We start from the raw sequence: 18075 nt of genomic DNA on the forward strand, positions 1-18075 counted from the left end.
AGGGGCTCTCAACCTCCTCCAGACAAAGGCCCGGGGTTGAGCCCTCTAATCCCCACTCCTCAGATGAGGCCTCTGATGGCTCTACTCTCTCGGACCACCAGGAGGCGGCTTTTTCGGCCTTCGAGGATTCTGATGCAGAGGAATCTATTCCCTCTGCCTCCCCTCCTGAAGAGTTTTCCTTTGGGGAGACACTACACACCATGAGAGAGCATTTCCAATGGCAGGGCCAGGAATTCTCTGATTCCAGGAAAAGATTAAGGACCTTTTTACATTTGCCTCCGCATAGACCTTTAGCTATTCCTCCTGTTTTGAATGTCATTGATGATGTGTACTCTTACTCTAGCACAACCCCTGATTCTCTCCCTCCGGCTCCTGCCAAACCCGATAGTTACTACAGGGTCCCGGACTCGCATCTTTACCTTTACAAGGCCCACTCTGCTGATCCAGAAACTATTTCCCAGGGCCCTAAAGGGGTTGCAGCTGCCACTGCTAAAAATCCTCTCCCCTCTGAAAGGGAGTCCAGAGCTTTAGAGATGGGGTAAAAAGTGTATACTTCTGCTACTCTTTCTATGAGGGCATTAAATTGTCAATTTCATATGATACAGTACCAAGAGTATTTGTTAGATGAATTGCATAAAAAACTGTCTTCACCTGACCCCCTAGACTACAAGTCACTTCAGGATCTGATACATAACTCACAACAGGTTAGCAACCATTTCTTGCAATGTGGTTATGATGCATTGGAAGCTTCATGTAGGTCAGCTATGACTGGCGCAGTCATACGTAGGCATGCTTGGCTGAAGGAACAATCTCTGCCGGACCATGTTAAAGCAAAGCTGCTGGATGCTCCTCTGGAAAAGCAAAAGTTATTTGGCTCCACGGCTCAGGAGGTCCTAAAGAAATTTGAAGAAAAGGCAAAATCCGTACAAACGGTCAAAGATTTTCTCCAAGTACAACCACCAAGATTCAGCAGGAATTGGCCTTCCAAGAATTGGTCCTTTCCAGACACAGAGAGGTTTCAGAGAGGCAAGAACAGGCATGCCAGAGGTAGAGGGCAAGCTAGAGGCTCCTACAGAGGACGTCAATGGCAGCCTCCCAACCAGAGAGGTAATGCAGGACCTTCAACTGCTGCACAAGGACAGGCTCAATACTTTACTTTGACACCACCAACCAGGGCTCAATTGGAAGCACCTTTGGGCGGAAAGCTTTCTTTATTCTCAGAAAATTGGCACAGTATTACAAGGGACAAATGGACACTACAAATAATAGACAAAGGATACAGGTTTCATTTCCACACATTACCAAAAAGAAAGGGCATGCCAGACCTGCCACCGAATCAAAGGGCTGAGGCTTTGAAACAAATTTCCAGCTTAATGCAAATGAAAGCTATAGAAAAGGTTCCTCTCTCAGAACAAGGCCAAGGAGTTTATTCCAGACTATTCCTTGTTCCAAGAAAAGAAAAACAATGGAGGCCTATTCTCGACTTGTCCGCACTGAATACTTATCTCATTGTGCCAAAGTTCAAAATGCTGACTCTACAGCAGCTCCTTCCCATGCTGGGCAAGGAGTCTTGGCTGGTAACTCTAGACCTCAAGGAGGCATACCTGCATGTCCCTATCAGACAAAGTTGCAGAAGACACTTCAGATTTCTTGCAGGGTCAGAGCATTATCAATTCTCAGCATTGCCCTTTGGTTTATCTACTGCGCCCAGAGTATTCACGAAATGCCTGGCATCAGTAATTGCACACTGCAGACTTCAGGGGATTCAAATATACCCATATCTGGACGACTGCCTTATGCAAGCGGACAGCCAACAAACTTTGGTAAAACACTTGAATTATGCCATCCACCTACTTCAGGCCTTGGGATATACAGTCAACTTTCACAAATCAAGACTTGTTCCATCCCAAAGAATAACCTTTCTGGGTGCAGATCTAGATACAACCACCCAAATGGCCTTCCTCACAGAAGAAAAACAGTCAACTACCAGATTACTTCAAAAATCTGACAAGACAAACCCAGCTGACTGCAAGGAAAATCCTGCAGGCCCTGGGTTACATGGCTTCTTGCATCCTTCTGATTCCGCAAGCAAGATTACATATGAGGAAACTACAATGGTACCTAAGGAGTTTATGGACTCAGCACAGTCACAGCCTGGCAACTTTGATACCACTCATTCCATGCCTTCAAAAGGAATTTCTGTGGTGGGCTCAAGCAAGCCAGTCAAACAGGGGTCTGCCTTTCAGCAAACCATTGCAACAGACGCTTCAGAGCACGGATGGGGAGCGCACATGGAGGGCAGATGCATTCAAGGTCTATGGTCACAAAAAGAGCTACGCATGCACATAAACCAAAAGGAAATGCTGGCAGTGATACATGCAGTCGAAGCCTTCAAACCCTTTCTGCATCATGGCCATCTGCTAATAAGGACAGACAACACCACAGTTATGTGGTACATAAACAAGCAAGGAGGCACCCATTCCTATCCTCTTTGCAGACTGGCAATGAATCTATGGGAACTTTCCTTGAAACTCAATGTACAGCTACAATCCCAGTTTGTGCCAGGGAAAGACAATATACTGGCGGACAGCTTAAGCAGAAATATCATGGATGCACACGAATGGATGCTGCACCCAGACATCTTTCTACAGATGACACAATCATGGGGGAGGCCGGACTTAGATCTTTTTGCCTCCCCCCACAATCATCAACTGAAGAAATTCTGCTCAAGGACATACCACCCACAAGCATGGAAAGTGGACGCCCTCTCTTTCATTTGGAGAACTCTAACAGTGTATGCATTTCCACCTCTCCCATTAATGACCAAGGTTTTACTGAAGATCAGGACAGAGCAGCCAAAAGTGATTCTGGTAGCTCCGGACTGGCCAAAACAGCACTGGTACCCACAGTTAAAGAGCATGTCACGCACGAAACCATGGCCTCTTCCTCTATGGCCACCTCTACCGACACATCACAATTACAAAACTCTGCATTCCAACCTGAAAACCTTGCAACTAACAGCCTGGAAAATACCTTGACTCCTCCTCAGGACAAGCTATCCCAGAGAGTGAAAGATATTATTATGGAAGCTCGCCGGCCTTCCACAAGAAAGGCATATTCAGCAAAATGGAAAAGATTTCACGTTTGGAACACCACAAAGGGCCTAGATGCGACAGTGATGGACATGGCACATATCCTGGAATACTTGGCAGAAATGTTCCACAATGGTCTGTCTTACTCTTCCATTAAAATTCATGCTTCAGCAATTTCAGCAGAGTACAATACTGATCCACCTGTCTTCTCTCATCCTCTCCTAAGACAGTTTCTAAGAGGAATCAAAAACATCAATCCTCCAAGGAAACCACCTCTACCTACTTGGGACCTTAACTTCTTGTTGCAAAAACTAACACTGCCTCCCTTTGAACCAGCAGCATCTGCAGAACTACAGTTCCTGTCTTGGAAGACTGCTTTCCTTCTGGCCATAACCTCACAAGAAGAGTATCTGAGTTACAGGCCCTTATGGCAGTACAGCCATTTCTTATTTTTCATCAGGACAGAGTTTCATTGAGAACCAATCCTACATTTATGCCAAAGGTGGTATCCAGGGTTTCATTAAATCAAGCTATTCACTTGCCTACCTTCTTTCCAAATCCACAAAACAAAGGGGAGAAACTTCTGCACACCCTGGACATACACAGACAGTTGCGCTACTACTTGGACAGAACTAAAGGTTACAGAAAAACTGACCAGCTGTTGGTAGTATATGCTGCTGGTGCACAAGGAAAAGCAATATCCAAACAGACAATTTCAAAATGGATAGGGAATTGCATTCATTTTTGTTACTCCTTTCATGGAAAAACTGTGCCAGCTAACATTAGACCTCATTCCACGAGAGCCACAGCCACCTCCACAGCCTTCTTAAGAGGGGTGGCTACCAAGGACATTTTAGAAGCTGCTACATGGAGCTCCGTGCATACATTTGCCAAGCATTACAATTTACCTTTATATTCCAGATCCAGAGCAGGCTTTGCTACAGCAGTCCTGCAGGGCATTTTAGCTACACCATCCTTACATAGTTCCTCCACCCCCAGATTGGCTATGGTATTCTACCTATATGTGATGACTGCAGATGCATCCTTGGACATAGTATAGTTTTGTACCTACCATAAATGTGTATGTCCGATAGGTATGCATCTGCAGTCAGGTTTACCCTCCCTCCTTCCCCTCTGTGGTATTTCTTGGGTACTTACCCCTCTTATAGCTAGCTGGGGTGATCTCTTATGGTGCATTTGTTTTTATATTATTGTGCATGTTTGGATTTTTAAATGCATCTCTCCAAATTTAGCCTTCCTTAGAGGGTACCTGGCATCTGGGGCAAGAAAAACTGAGGAAGATGGCGTCGGCTGATGCTTTTATACCCCAGGCGCTCTGACGTCAGGGAAAGTGCGACATCAGCCGACGCCGGCCCCAGACTTTGGAATCCGGCCGACCGAAAGGCTGCCTGAGGCAGGACAACCCATATGTGATGACTGCAGATGCATACCTGTCGAACATCTACATTTATGGTAGGTACAAAACTGTACTTTCTATATGGTGTGAGATACTAACACTTTTTCCTAACTTTCCTAGTGGAAAGGTCTGCTTCTCTTGTACTGCCTGGGATACCGAATTAAGTGGTTTAAATGTGTTGTAGTGTGAAAAAAATTGGCACGGATTGATGTTGGAGCATATTGTAGCAGTATTTTGTCAGATTGTGCAAGTGCTGGATCTGTGATGAAATAAGTTTGCCGCCCATCTGATTTGCAGAAGCAAACTGATGATGAATTTTATGTCTGAGTTTCCAGCAGCTTTGTGTGTGCATTGCTAAAGAACTGTCGTAATGGTCATACTGGGCAATACCTGCCTAGTTTATTAACTGGTTGACAGGTTATTGATGATGTACATCAAATAACCAACATATCCCACCAGTCAATCTACGGAATACAAATTACTGCAGATACATTAATGTTTTATTGAACCATTTAGAATTGAATTGAGCACTTTCGTCCTGAGCAACATACTACCTCTGAATCTGAAGAAGTTTTATGTTCAGGACGGAAGAGCTCAATTCACTGTTCTAAATGGTTTAATAAAACATTCTTAATGTACTTGCAGTAATTTGTAGTCCATAGACTGACCATTTGGCTATTTTGGTTGTTGGACCGGTTATTGACCAACAGTGTGAGTTATTTTTTTTTTCTCCTTCCTAGTAGAACGGGATAATTTCTGTTGCATTGCCAGGAATTCCTAATGAAGTAAGTGGATTAGAAGTGTCCCAGTCGGAAAGAAAAAAGGTAAAGTAAAACCATTTGTAACAGTTTTTGTGTGTGTATCGTATTACAAGATTGCTGGATGTATGATGAAATATATTTGCCGTTTACCCATCTGATTTGCATTTGCAAACTGATGATGCATTTTACTCCTGAGTTTCCAGCAGGTTTAAGTGTATGTATTGCTAGAGAGTTTGTGTAGTTACTCTGAGAACTGTTCAGTTTCTTAGGAATTAAATTTTTAGAGAAGTTAGTAAGCCTTACTGTAAAATTTGTCTAGTTCCGCAAGAACAGGTTGACATGTTGCTGAAAGTAAGATTACCACCCCCCCCCTTCTTTTTTTTTTTTTTTTATATATATATATATATACAGGGTAGTCCAAATTTGAGCAGTTGGCATCCCGGGGACAAAAAAACACATGATAAATGGTAAATGTCCTGAGATTAAGAAAATTGAAGAACATCATAGGGTGAGGTGTTAGATTTATTTTATCATTGTGCTGGCATAAAAGACTGCGCCTCTCTGCCTTGTGTACGTAGTTAAGTGGACTTGAAATGTTCTAGTATGAAAGGAAAAGGGCCAAGTGAAACTTGTTTGATATTAGAACATGTATTTTTGTCAGATTATACAAACGCTGTATCTTTGAAATAGGTTTGCTGTTTACCGGTCTGATTTGTATCTTGGGTCTGATTTTTCAGCAGGTTTTTGATTGTGTTTTTTTTAATTTAATGATTGGTGATGCGAAGTACTGTTGAGATTTTTCATGATAAAAAGTACTTTTGATGGTTACAGCCCTGAAAATAAGTGACTCCAACTTTGATATGCACAATGACATATGTGCACTTGGGTTATAGTTTCATAGGCATTTACTAGCCTAATGACCACAAAGGCCTTTTTAAGCTTAGGCATACATCCCAAATCTCCGACAAGCTCTTGTACCCTTGATAAGTGTAAGCAGGGGCTTGGGCAGTGAACCATTTATAGGCTGCCTGTGTCCATTAGAGGCAGGTGCCAAACCAGCGATGAATTTTCTGTTCCCCATCCAGTTGCACTAGAATTGGGTTAGGGAGGAGCTCTGCTTCATATAGATGCACGGGCAAGGTTTGTCTTTTGAACAGGTAATTCTGGTGCTGTTTGTTTTTTGGATATGCAAGAGGGTCTGACAATACCTTGTATGCCAGCCATAACAGCCTGTAGGAGTTGGAATACAGGCCTTGGGCCTTGAGGCATTCTGCATAGGACATGTTACGTGCATCCTGTATTTTATTGAGAAACCTCTGTGGACGTTCCAGTTGGATATGCTTGGTTAGATACATAACAGAGGAGCATTGTACTCAGTGATGCGTCTGACTGAATGCCAAGTACAGTGGAACAGTGACTTCTTTGGAACTAGATACCATGCCTTTGTGTAGAAGTTGCACAAGAAAGAATGATTTTTCTCACTACTGTAGACATGTGATGGTCAAGGGCTAGATTACCGTCTGTGTCCCTAAGTCCCTGACTTCTGGGTCAAACTTTTAGGGTTGTGTTGTCAATATTTATTTATTTATTGATTAATTTATTGATTTGATTGACCGGGAAGGTCCACTGGGCCTAGGAAGAGCCCATTTTCAGTGGAGACCTGGGGAGAAAAGCTCCACAGTATTACATATAAGATAAGACAATGTTGATGCATGGCAAAGTTGTACACAAATTTCAAATATAAATTCAGGAATTATAACAATGATTTCCTACAGTAATTGCGAACAGAGGTCTTAGTGTGTTAGAGATAGGATGAGAATATATAGGAGTGATAGTGGAAATGGCAGAGTGTAATGAAGTTGGTTATGAGCAGGGAGGAAGGCTCTAGAAATGTAAGGGTCGAAAGCAATAATGTGGTTCCAGTGTATGGATAGAAGTTGAGAAGTATGGAGTCTGGGAGGAAAACAAGTGAAAGGACTGAGTTAGAAATATGAAGCAGGTGACAGAGACCGGTAGGTAATAGGCAGGACAGGAGTGGTGGAGAGAATGAAAAGATAGATATAGATTTGTTTTCTAGAGAGGGAAATCAGGATGTTATGTAGTCCAGTCTCACCTACATTCTTACCCGTGAGTTCGGAGCCGAACCTCTGCTCAGACTCTCTGCCATACTCTAACTCGAAGTCTTTCAATTGGCTAGGCTAAGAAGGTATCCCATGTTGCACTGCTCCCTTTCCCCAGATCTCGTTTGCCGCTTGTATAGCTCAGACATGGTCTCGCTCTTGGCTGTCTTTATTGACATTTTTTTGCTTCAAAAAAAGCTGTTTTAATAGCTGTGTGTTTGTACTGGTCTAATACTTGATAAAAAATTTTTTCTGGTATTATAAAAAATAAAGGAAACTGCTCAGGTGCCAAACCATGCAGAAAATAGCAAGCAGCATACAATGAGCCTCTTCAGACCAAAGTCATATAAATCACACCAAACAACATGTGACAAGTCTCTTCAGACCAGGAATATAAGAATAGTCCAATCCAATGAAGCAAAATGCTGTTAACTTCTTTAAAACCAAATCTTTTATTAGCAGATATCTTGTCGTATGCTGTTTGGTGTGATTTATATGACTTTGGTCTGAAGAGACTCATTGTATGCTGCTTTCTATTTTCTGCATGGTTTTGCACCTGAGCAGTTTCCTTTATTTTTTATGATTTTATTTCTGTGCTTTCTGCTCAGGACCATACATTTTCCTGTGGTACTCATTGTTATTTGGATTATTTTTTCTGGTATTGTCTTGTGGTGTCCCGCTAACTGCTTCCCCTACGAGCTAGGCCCGTTTCAGTTAGAGGACCTAGTCCGCCCCTTCTTCTGTGTTGCTTGTTAGTGTTAGTAGGTACCTATCCCTCAGGCTAGGACCGTTTAAGTTAGAGGACCTAGTCTTTCCTTCGGTTTCTGTTGAGACCGATTAAGTTAGAGGTTTTTGTAATTGTCTTTTGGTTTTGCTTAGTTCCCGCGCTTTACATATTAACTGTTGATCGTTATTAACGGTTGGTGTTCTCTCATTATGTCTAAGGATATGAAAGAGCATACGCCCTTGGGCTTTAAGAAGTGTACTAAATGTGGTTATAAGATGTCTATCACTGATGGACACTGTGTTTATTGTCTGGGGGCTATTCACCTCCAGGAATCTTGTACTTTCTGCCATGCATTTAGCCCGCGTGCTCTTCAGGAGAGGAAGAACTAACTAATTTTGAAAGGACTTTTGAAACCCTCCTTAGAGGAGGATTTGGGAAGGGCTTCTAGCTTCAAGTCCTCTCCCTCTAAGGCTAAAACTTCTAGGGCTAAAAAGCGTTCTCCGGCTCCATCTGTATCCTTGGAGCCTCCAGAGAAAGTAGTGAAATCTACTGTGGCATCCTCTGCTCCACTGTCCTCTGAGCCGCAGGAAGTTAGTGTATTAACAGTCTGCTTTGGCTCCAAGTCCCTCGGAGCAGATTGCAGAGGTGCTAGTTCGGAACCGGTCTCCAAATTTTAGGCCGGTCCTCCTCCTCGTAGGTCTCCTTCGGAGAGGAGGTCTAGATATCCTTCCTTATCTTCTAGGTCTTCAGGACTCTCTCAGATGTGGATGTAAAGTGGTGCAGAGACTGCTCCAGTCACCGGTACTGGCAAAATTGTTTTTGGCTCCAGCCCAGTCTGTTCCGGAGCCTGTCACCCAAACAGCGTTGATACTTCCGATCGAATCTCAGCTTTCGGAGCCGGAGTGGTCGGCGCAGTCTGATGTCCCTAGGTTGGCTCCGATGGCCCATCCTGGCTTATCTGCTCCGGCTTCAGCTCCATCCACAGGGCCCAGGACTCATGGTTCCTCTGTCTGACCTGAGGAGGAAGCCTCTGGTCGATTTTCGGCTCCTAACCTCCCTCTCGGTGCTTCGGCGTGGGGAAGCCTGACCCCTGCTTCGGCTCCGAGGTCTTCCACGACTGGTCGATCTTTGGAGCCAGGGGGACCAGCTTTTGAGGCCATGCGGAGCGCACTGGCCAGGTCCTCAGCGACATCATTCGACACAACTCTGTCCCCTCCATCACCGGTGCGGGTCTCCGGTGCGGGTCTCTGATCGCCCTCTATCTTTCGACAGCGGAGACCCAAGGCCTCTGGATAGCCCCATGAGTGGTCCCCATATTTCTGAGGGCCCCTCAGTGTTTTTGCCTGAGGAGCCACCCAGAAAAAGAACGTGCAAGAGGAAGCACATTAACTCCCAAGATGAGTCCCTCACGTCAGACACCAACCTCAAGGAATCTGAGGGTGTCACCCAAGTCATTCTCTGATGTCTCTTTCTCTAACATCCTGAAAATTTTGAAGCAGAGGGGTGACTGGCCCTCCAAAGCTCCCTCCGAGGAGTCTGTGTTCCTGAAGGCCTTTGGGGCTCAGCCCTCCGCCTCCTGGGTGTCTCCGCCCTTTGAGCTTTTAGATCTGGTTTGTCAAAGGGTGTGGGAAACCCCTGACTCTGTGGAACCAGTCCCCAGGAGACCCAACAAATTCTTGTCCGCCCCCTCTGACAAAGAGTTTCTATCCAAGGGAGTTCCTGTAGATGCCATGGTGGTGGCAGCTGCCACCAAGAAAGAACTGACAGACTTCGTCTACCGTCCATTCTCCTAACAAGGAGTCTAGGACCATGGACCAGTACGGGAAGCATATGTTTTCTTCAGCAGCCTTTACACTGCGGTCACTGAATTACTTCTCATTTTACACAACTCCAAAGAGATCTCCTAAAAGAGCTTGCAAATACTCTACAGGGTGACGTTTCTGATGCTGTGGCTCAGAAGATCAACGCTCAAGATGTCTACCCTCAACTCTATTGCTAAATCCTCCATGAGGCTGATCTCTTACACAGCCGAAGGAGTGGGTAGAGCAGCAAGTTTGGGAGTTGCTCTTGGGAGACACTTCTGGATGCGCCTCTGTAATTTCGTGGACGCCTTCAAGTCTATGTTCACCAACACCCCGTTTGATGGTTCCTCCTTATTCGGAACCAAGGTGAAGGACACTCTCGCTAGGTGCGAGCAAGAGGGAAAAACTCTGTCTTGAGTCTGTTTTTCCCTACCCTCTAGGCTTTATCCCAAGACCCAGAGGGGTGGGAAGATGTGGTTCAAAAAATCGCAGAGGTTATTTCATGATGCACAAGGTGAGTCCCCCTCCAGAGGCAGGGGAATGGGGTAGTAATTCTGGTAGATGCCGCCCTAGGGGCAGAGGAGGCGGCCCGCGTAACCAGGGAGACCGCGATTCTCCCTACCAGCGCTCCTGATGGGAGCCTCGACTGTGCATTTCCGGAGCCAGTCGGGGGTCGCATTTCACTATACCCAGATAGCTGGGATAGCTATGTACTTGCCATAACGTTCCATCTGTGTTGTCCATTTTCATTCTTCCTGTACTTCCCTCCCACCAATCCACTCCTTTAATTTTTCTCCTGGAACAATCGAAGGATATTGGAGGAACAGCAGTTCCTTTGAGTCACAGATCCTGTTGTCTCATGATTCTTTACTACTTTGTAGTGCTATGGGCAAAAACAAGATCTGAGGTATGTAATGTGATGAGGGTATTAAGGGTAAAGAGAGGAGCTCAAGAGTTTGTGTTCTGCTGGCAGAGTTGGATTCAAACCCAGCACTTGAGAGAGAGAGTGAAAATGGACAACATAGATGAAGCATTATGGTGAGTACTTTTGTCTTGCCTGTTGCATCTTTGACATGGCCGAGATTCTGACCAGCACCATTGAGCTTATCCTCCTTGTATAGCCTTACTCGGAGGAGAGCTGAAGCAAGGTAACTTTGTTAGACTGTCATAGATTTCTTTTTCGGATTATTTTGCTTTCAACAAACTTAGACTATTGTGAACAGAATTCACATATTGATAGACCATTCTGTGTTGTAGGGCCATGAGCTCTACTGCTTCTAAGTGGTCTGGCATTTTAGAAGAATGTATTTAAATGTTAAATACAGATTTTTCAAGCATCAAAGCATCTCCGCTCCCCCAACACAAATTCCCTTTAAGGCCTAAGCCCCAGCTTGTCGCAGCAGCAGTGATGACTTGTCCCAGAAAGATTTACAAGCAGGAGTTAATGTTGAGTTCTACCCAGCTTGGAGTACTGTTGCCTGCTGTGTGGGCCTGGAATTCGGATAAAAGACGGTCTTGTAGATGGTACTTCCTTAATCTCATTATGCTTTGCTAGACCAGAAGGTATCAAAATGGTAGTTTTGTGTTTCAAGCTCTTTTGGGCAGCAGCAGGCCTACTGGGGTATTTTAGATGGAAAAAGGCTTATTTTAGTGTCCCCTTGACCCCCCCCCCCCAAATAAATAGAGGTTTTGAGTTGACTTAATTCATTTCTAATATTCAAACCAGTTGTGAAAAAGATCACATGGTCAGTGAATCTTTGACATAATCCCGGATATTTTCATCAGTAACTCTTATGCTGGTTGCCTACTGCATGTCAGTGTCTTGGGATTGCACATGTTTAGTCACTGTGCCCTGAAGGAAGTAGCATTTTCAATGCAAAGTACTAACCTCTGATCTAGTTTCTTCTTGAATATGTGTCATGTCTTGATGACTTAGGCCTTCGCTTCAGTTCGTACTGGTCTGACCCACCACCGCCCCCTTGATGACTTAATTTTACTAGTGGATTCACTTCAAGTGCTCCTTTGGGGTGTGTTGGATTGTCTTTCTCATAGCTGTAGACTTTGGTGGGACACAGCTTGGAATAAACATCACTGGTGCCAGCAAGCCATGCAAGGTTTCTCATTTTCTGCAAGTAATGTCGAATGCTGTTTAGCACATTGTGGAAAGCACACTGGAACTCTAGTTGACATCACGTCTTGCATTGTAGAAGAGGTTGTAATTTTACCTTTTACACCTTTTATTACCATATTCCTGGTGTCTTTAATACAGCTACATGTACACATTGTGCTGTGGTCTGTGTCATGTTTCCAAGAAAATGTACTTAAATTACACATATTTGGATTCTTAAATATATAGTCTAGAACACGCAGATGTACATTAGTTGCTTTTGCCATAAATCTTTACTCCCAAGTCTGAAATCTCAACCCTGATCACTTAATTCCCATCTCAATTTTAAGTAAAACAAGGACTTGCATATGTAGTATATGACATTTATAATGAAGAAAAGAATGGTCCTTTTGTATTTATGCAGTGCACAGTATATCTGGAAACCATGGCTGTAGCTAAGGAGTCATGGAGCCCATACAGCACATTTGTAGAGTTGGGTCCTTAGGCGATTGTCTTGATTTAATGCAGGCTAACATATAGTGGATGTCCTTCAAGGATGCATCTGCAGTCCTAACAAATGGGTTGTCCTGCCTCAGGCAGCCCTTCGGTCGGCCGGATTCCAAAGTCTGGGTCTGGCCTCGGCTGATGTCGCACTTCACCCGACGTCACTGCTACTGTCGATTGGGTATAAAGGCATCAGCCGACGCCATTTTCCTCATCTTTCTTGCCGCGCAGTGCCCGAAGCAGAAGCTGTTCGCAAGTGCCGGTCGGTCAGATCCAGAGATTTCTACTACCGAAGACTTCTAAAAAGCTAAGTACCCCGTTGGGGACTCTTTCTTGCCTCAGCCGATGTCAGAAAAAGTAAATAATTGTTTAACTTGTGGGAAACAAATACCTCATAAGGATTTCCACTCTTACTGCCTTCCTTGCTTAGGCCCAGACCACGACGTAGCAGCTTGTCTAGCCTGTGCTTCCTTCAACCGACGGACACTTAGACGTCGGTCGGAGTTTGCGGAGGAGTTTTTTGGTCCCGCTTTTGCTTACAAAATGCCGTCGGAGACTCCAACTTCACAGTTAGCTAAAAAGCGTAAGGAAAAGGACCGACACTCGCGGTCCGCAGTTTCGGCCGAAACCACGGTTAAGCCAACCGCGAGTGTCTCGGTTTCGGCTGAAACAAGAGTCCTCGGTTCTTCCTTCAGCCGAAAGCATTCCTCCTGCAGCCGAGGCCTCACACAGCATGGCTGAATCTGCTACTGAATTTTCTCCTGCTTTAGCAGGCACCCAGGATTTATCAGATACTATTCCTTTAGACATATCTACTCCTGCACGTGGAGCTGCTAGGCCCCCTGCATCCATGTCTATCAAGGCTTTCTCTAGGGCTAAAGCAGCTAAATCTTCTAAGGCCTTGCCTTCTAAAACCCCCTCACACAGGCCTAGCTCTAGTTCCCAAATGCTTAGCCTGGCAGAGGATCTCATCACTTTGATCAGGGGATCCCAACCTCACCCTGACGGGGCCTCTCATCCCCCTCCAGAGAAGAGGCCTAGAGCAGAGCCTCCTGAACCAGATTCTTCTGATGATTCAGAAAACTCAAATCCTCCAGAAGGCCCTTACTCTCCATATGAGGATTCTGACGCAGAAGACTCCATTCCTTCTGCCTCTCCTCCTGAGGAATTTTCTTTTGGGGAAACCTTGCATGCTATGAGGGAACAATTTCAATGGCAGGGCCAGGATTTTTCAGATTCTAGGAAACGGCTCAGGACCTTTTTGCATTTGCCACAGCATAGGCCTTTAGCCATTCCTCCAGTACTAACAGTTGTGGATGATGCATTCAATGATGCTTGTACTGCCCCTGACTCCCTACCTCCGGCCCCTGCTAAGCCCGACAGATACTACAGGGTCCCGGACACACATTATCACCTGTATAAGGCTCCTATTGCTGATCCTGAAACTATTTCTCAAGGCCCCAAAGCTGTAGCAACTGCCAAAACCCTCCCTCTGAAAGAGAATCTAGAGCATTAGAGATGGGGTAAAAAAGTTTATACTTCTGCTACTCTTTCGGCTAGGGCTTTAAACTGTCAATTCCACATGATTCAGTATCAAGAATTTTTGTTAGACCAGTTAAATAAAAAACTATCCTCTCCTGAACCTATAGACCGTAAGTCCCTTCAGGATTTGGTACATAACACTCAACAGGTCAGTAATCATTCCTTAAAATGCGGCTATGATGCACTGGAGGCTTCCTTTAGATCAGCTATGACTGGTACAGTGATCAGAAGGCATGCATGGTTAAAAGAGCAATCCTTACCAGACCATGTAAAGTCAAAGCTCCTAGATGCTCCCATGGAGAAACTGTTTGTTTGGCTCCCCTGCACAGCAAGTGTTAAAGAAGGTGGAGGAAAAAAGCAAAATCTGTCCAGACAGTCAAGGATTTCTTACAGGTCCAGCCTCCTAGGTTTAGTAGAAACTGGCCTTCGAAGAATTGGTCCTTTCCAGACACCAGAGCACAGAGAGGCAGAAATAGGCGCTCAAGAGGCAGAGGTCAATCCAGAGGTGCCTACAGGGGACGTCAGTGGCAGCCTAACAACCAGAGAAGTACTGCCGCAGATCCAGCTACTACCACTTCCACAGGACAGTCACAGTGACTTGGCTCTGCTACCGCCTACCAGGGAACAACTGGAAGCACCCTTAGGCGGAAAGCTAGCCTTATTCTCAGTAAACTGGCATTACATTACAGGAGACAAATGGATTTTACAGACAATAGACAAAGGTTACAGGTTTCACTTCCATACTCTACCAAGGAAGAGAGGAATGCCAAACCTACCACCAAACCAAAAGACAAACGCTCTACAGCAAATAGACCACTTACTAAGGATGAGAGCTATAGAAAAGGCACCGGCTATGGAACAAGGACAAGGATTTTATTCCAGACTTTTCCTGGTGCCAAGAAAAGAAAACCAATGGAGGCCTACTCTCGACCTGTCCGCTCTCAACACATATCTCATTGTTCCAAAATTCAAAATTGCTGACCCTACAGCACCTTCTTCCCATGCTGGGCAAGGAGGCTTGGCTGGTGACTCTAGATCTCAAGGAGGCATACCTGCACGTCCCTATTCGACCAGATTGCAGAAGATACCTCAGATTTCTTGCAGGATCAGAGCATTATCAATTCTCAACATTGCCCTTTGGCTTATCTACTGCGCCCAGAGTATTCACGAAATGCCTGGCATCAGTAATTGCTCATTGCAGGCTTCAGGGAATTCAAATTTATCCATACCTGGACGACTGCCTGCTACAAGCGGACAACAAGATCAGATTAACAAAAGATTTGGAAAAAGTTATTCACCTACTGCAGGCCTTGGGATACACAGTCAACATAAAAAAGTCAAGGCTGGTACCATCCCGAAGGATTACATTCTTGGGTGCAGAACTGGACACATCAAATCAAATGGCATTTCTCACAGCAGAAAAGCAAAAGCAACTACCACTCTATTTCAAGGCATTAACAACTCAGAACCAGCTTACAGCAAGGAAAATCCTGCAAGCCCTGGGTTACATGGCATCCTGCATAATATTGATCCCACATGCCAGACTGCATATGAGGAAGTTGCAATGGTACCTAAGGAATTTATGGTCTCAGCACAAGCACAGCCTAGAAACCCAAATTCCAATAATTCCATGCCTGAAGCAAGAATTCCTGTGGTGGGCTCAGGCCTGTCATTTGAGCAAAGGACTGCCTTTCCACAGCCCTCACCCAAGCCAGACTATCACCACGGACGCCTCAGACCTCAGTTGGGGGGCACACATGGCAGACAAGTGTATACAAGGCCTATGGACACAGGATCAACTGAACCTACACATAAATCAAAAAGAGATGCTGGCAGTGAAACAGGCAATTCAGACATTCAGACCATTTCTTCAACAGGGTCATTTGCTGATAAGGATGGACAACACCACAGTTATGTGGTATATCAACAAGCAAGGAGGCACACATTCATATCCTCTATGCCGGATGGCAATGGACCTGTGGAATGTGGCCCTGAACCTCAACATTCAGCTCCAGGCCTTATTTGTGCCAGGAAAAGAAAATATATTAGCAGACACATTAAGCAGAACTACCACAGATGCCCACGAATGGATGCTGCATCCGGACATCTTCAAAACCATTACAGAGAAATGGGGGCTACCAGAAATAGACCTGTTCGCATCCCCACACAATCACCAATTGAGAAAATTCTGCACAAAGACATACCACCCACTTGCTTGGAAGGTGGACCCCCTATCCTTCAGTTGGGAAAACCTAACAGCATATGCATTCCCACCTCTACCTTTGATGTACAAAGTGCTACTGAAGATCAAAGAAGAGCACCCAAGGATCATACTGATAGCTCCAGACTGGCCGAGGCAGCATTGGTACCCGCTTCTGAGAAGTATGTCTCTGACACACGCATGGCCTCTACCTCTAGTTCCTCTGCTGCTAACACAGAACAACTTCAAGATCCTGCATCCAAACTTGAAAACACTGCAGCTAGCTGCTTGGAATCTAACATGAGACAAAATAACCCAGAACTATCTCAGAGGGTTAAATACATTATCCTGGAGACTCGCAGACCCTCCACAAGGAAGATTTATTCAGCAAAATGGAAAAGATACCTCATTTGGAGTGCAGCAAAAGGAGAAAATGTATCATTGGCAAACATAGCTAACATCCTGGAATATTTAGCAGAACTTTTCCACAATGGCCTGTCTTACTCTTCCATCAAGATTCATGCATCAGTAATTTCAGCAGAATACAACATGGATCCTCCAGTCTTCTCTCATCCTCTACTCAGGCAGTTTCTGAGAGGAATCAAAAATGTAAAGCCTCCAAGGAAGCCACCTCTGCCTACATGGGACCTGAACTTTGTGCTGGAAAAGTTAACTCTTCCCCCTTTTGAACCAGCAGCAACAGCAGAATTACAGTTCTTATCTTGGAAAACTGCTTTCCTGCTTGCAATCACTTCAGCAAGAAGGGTTTCTGAATTACAGGCATTAATGGCAGTACAGCCCTTCCTTATCTTCCATCAGGATAGAGTGTCCTTGAGAACTAACCCTACTTTTATGCCAAAGGTGGCCTCCAGGGTATCATTGAACCAAACTATCCACCTACCAACATTCTTCCCCAACCCACAGAACAGGGGGGAAAGACTACTGCACACCTTGGATGTACACAGACAATTGCGCTACTACCTGGACAGAACCAAGAGCAATAGAAAAACTGACCAGCTTCTGGTAGCATATGCAGCAGGAATGGAAGGAAAAGCAATTTCAAAACAGACAATCTCAAAATGGATAGGAAATTGCATTAGATTTTGTTACTCCTTTCATGGGAAGACAACTCCAGAAAACATCAGACCTCACTCCACAAGGACTACAGCCACTACTACAGCTTTCTTACGAGGATTGGCTACCAAAGACATTTTAGAGGCTGCTACTTGGAGCTCCGTGCATACATTTGCCAAGCATTATAATCTGCCTTTATACTCCAGATCCTGAGCAGGTTTTGCCACTGCTGTTTTGCAAGGGATCCTAACTACACCATAATCTTCTTAGTGCCTCCTCCCCCAGTTTGGCTATGGTATTCTACCCATTTGTTAGGACTGCAGATGCATCCTTGAAGGACATAGTACAGTTTTGTACCTACCATAAATGTAGATGTCCGAGAGGAATGCATCTGCAGTCAGGATTACCCGCCTCCTTCCCTCTGTGGTACTCCTAGGGTATTTGCCCATCTTGTAGCTAGCTGGGGGAATCTATTATGGTGTATTTGTTTGTATATATGTACATACATGTTTATTTGTTGTTTGCTCTCTACTATTTGGAATAATTTGCATTTATCCAAATTTAGCCTTCCTAGAGGGCACCTGGCATCTGGGGCAAGAAACACTGAGGAAAATGGCGTCGGCTGATGCCTTTATACCCAATCGACAGTAGCAGTGACGTCGGGTGAAGTGTGACATCAGCCGAGGCCAGACCCAGACTTTGGAATCCGGCCGACCGAAGGGCTGCCTG

The 18075-nt window shown here is 44.9% G+C and overlaps 1 long non-coding RNA gene across 8 annotated transcripts in view; it reads left to right on the forward strand.

Annotated features, from left to right (window-relative positions):
• The window catches only part of LOC122798329, a 387619-nt gene that overhangs the window by 255429 nt on the left and 114115 nt on the right, over positions 1-18075 (forward strand). For 7 of the 8 annotated variants that reach the window (XR_006364248.1, XR_006364244.1, XR_006364246.1 and 4 more), the window contains one exon: positions 5250-5333. This is a non-coding gene — a long non-coding RNA (uncharacterized LOC122798329). The remainder of the gene's footprint in view (positions 1-5249; positions 5334-18075) is intronic. The other variant, XR_006364245.1, reaches the window with a different exon arrangement.

This window comes from Protopterus annectens, chromosome 3.part1 (genome assembly GCF_019279795.1).
Source record: "Protopterus annectens isolate FY-2018-M chromosome 3.part1, PAN1.0, whole genome shotgun sequence".
In the NCBI taxonomy this organism is placed as follows: domain Eukaryota; kingdom Metazoa; phylum Chordata; order Ceratodontiformes; family Protopteridae; genus Protopterus; species Protopterus annectens.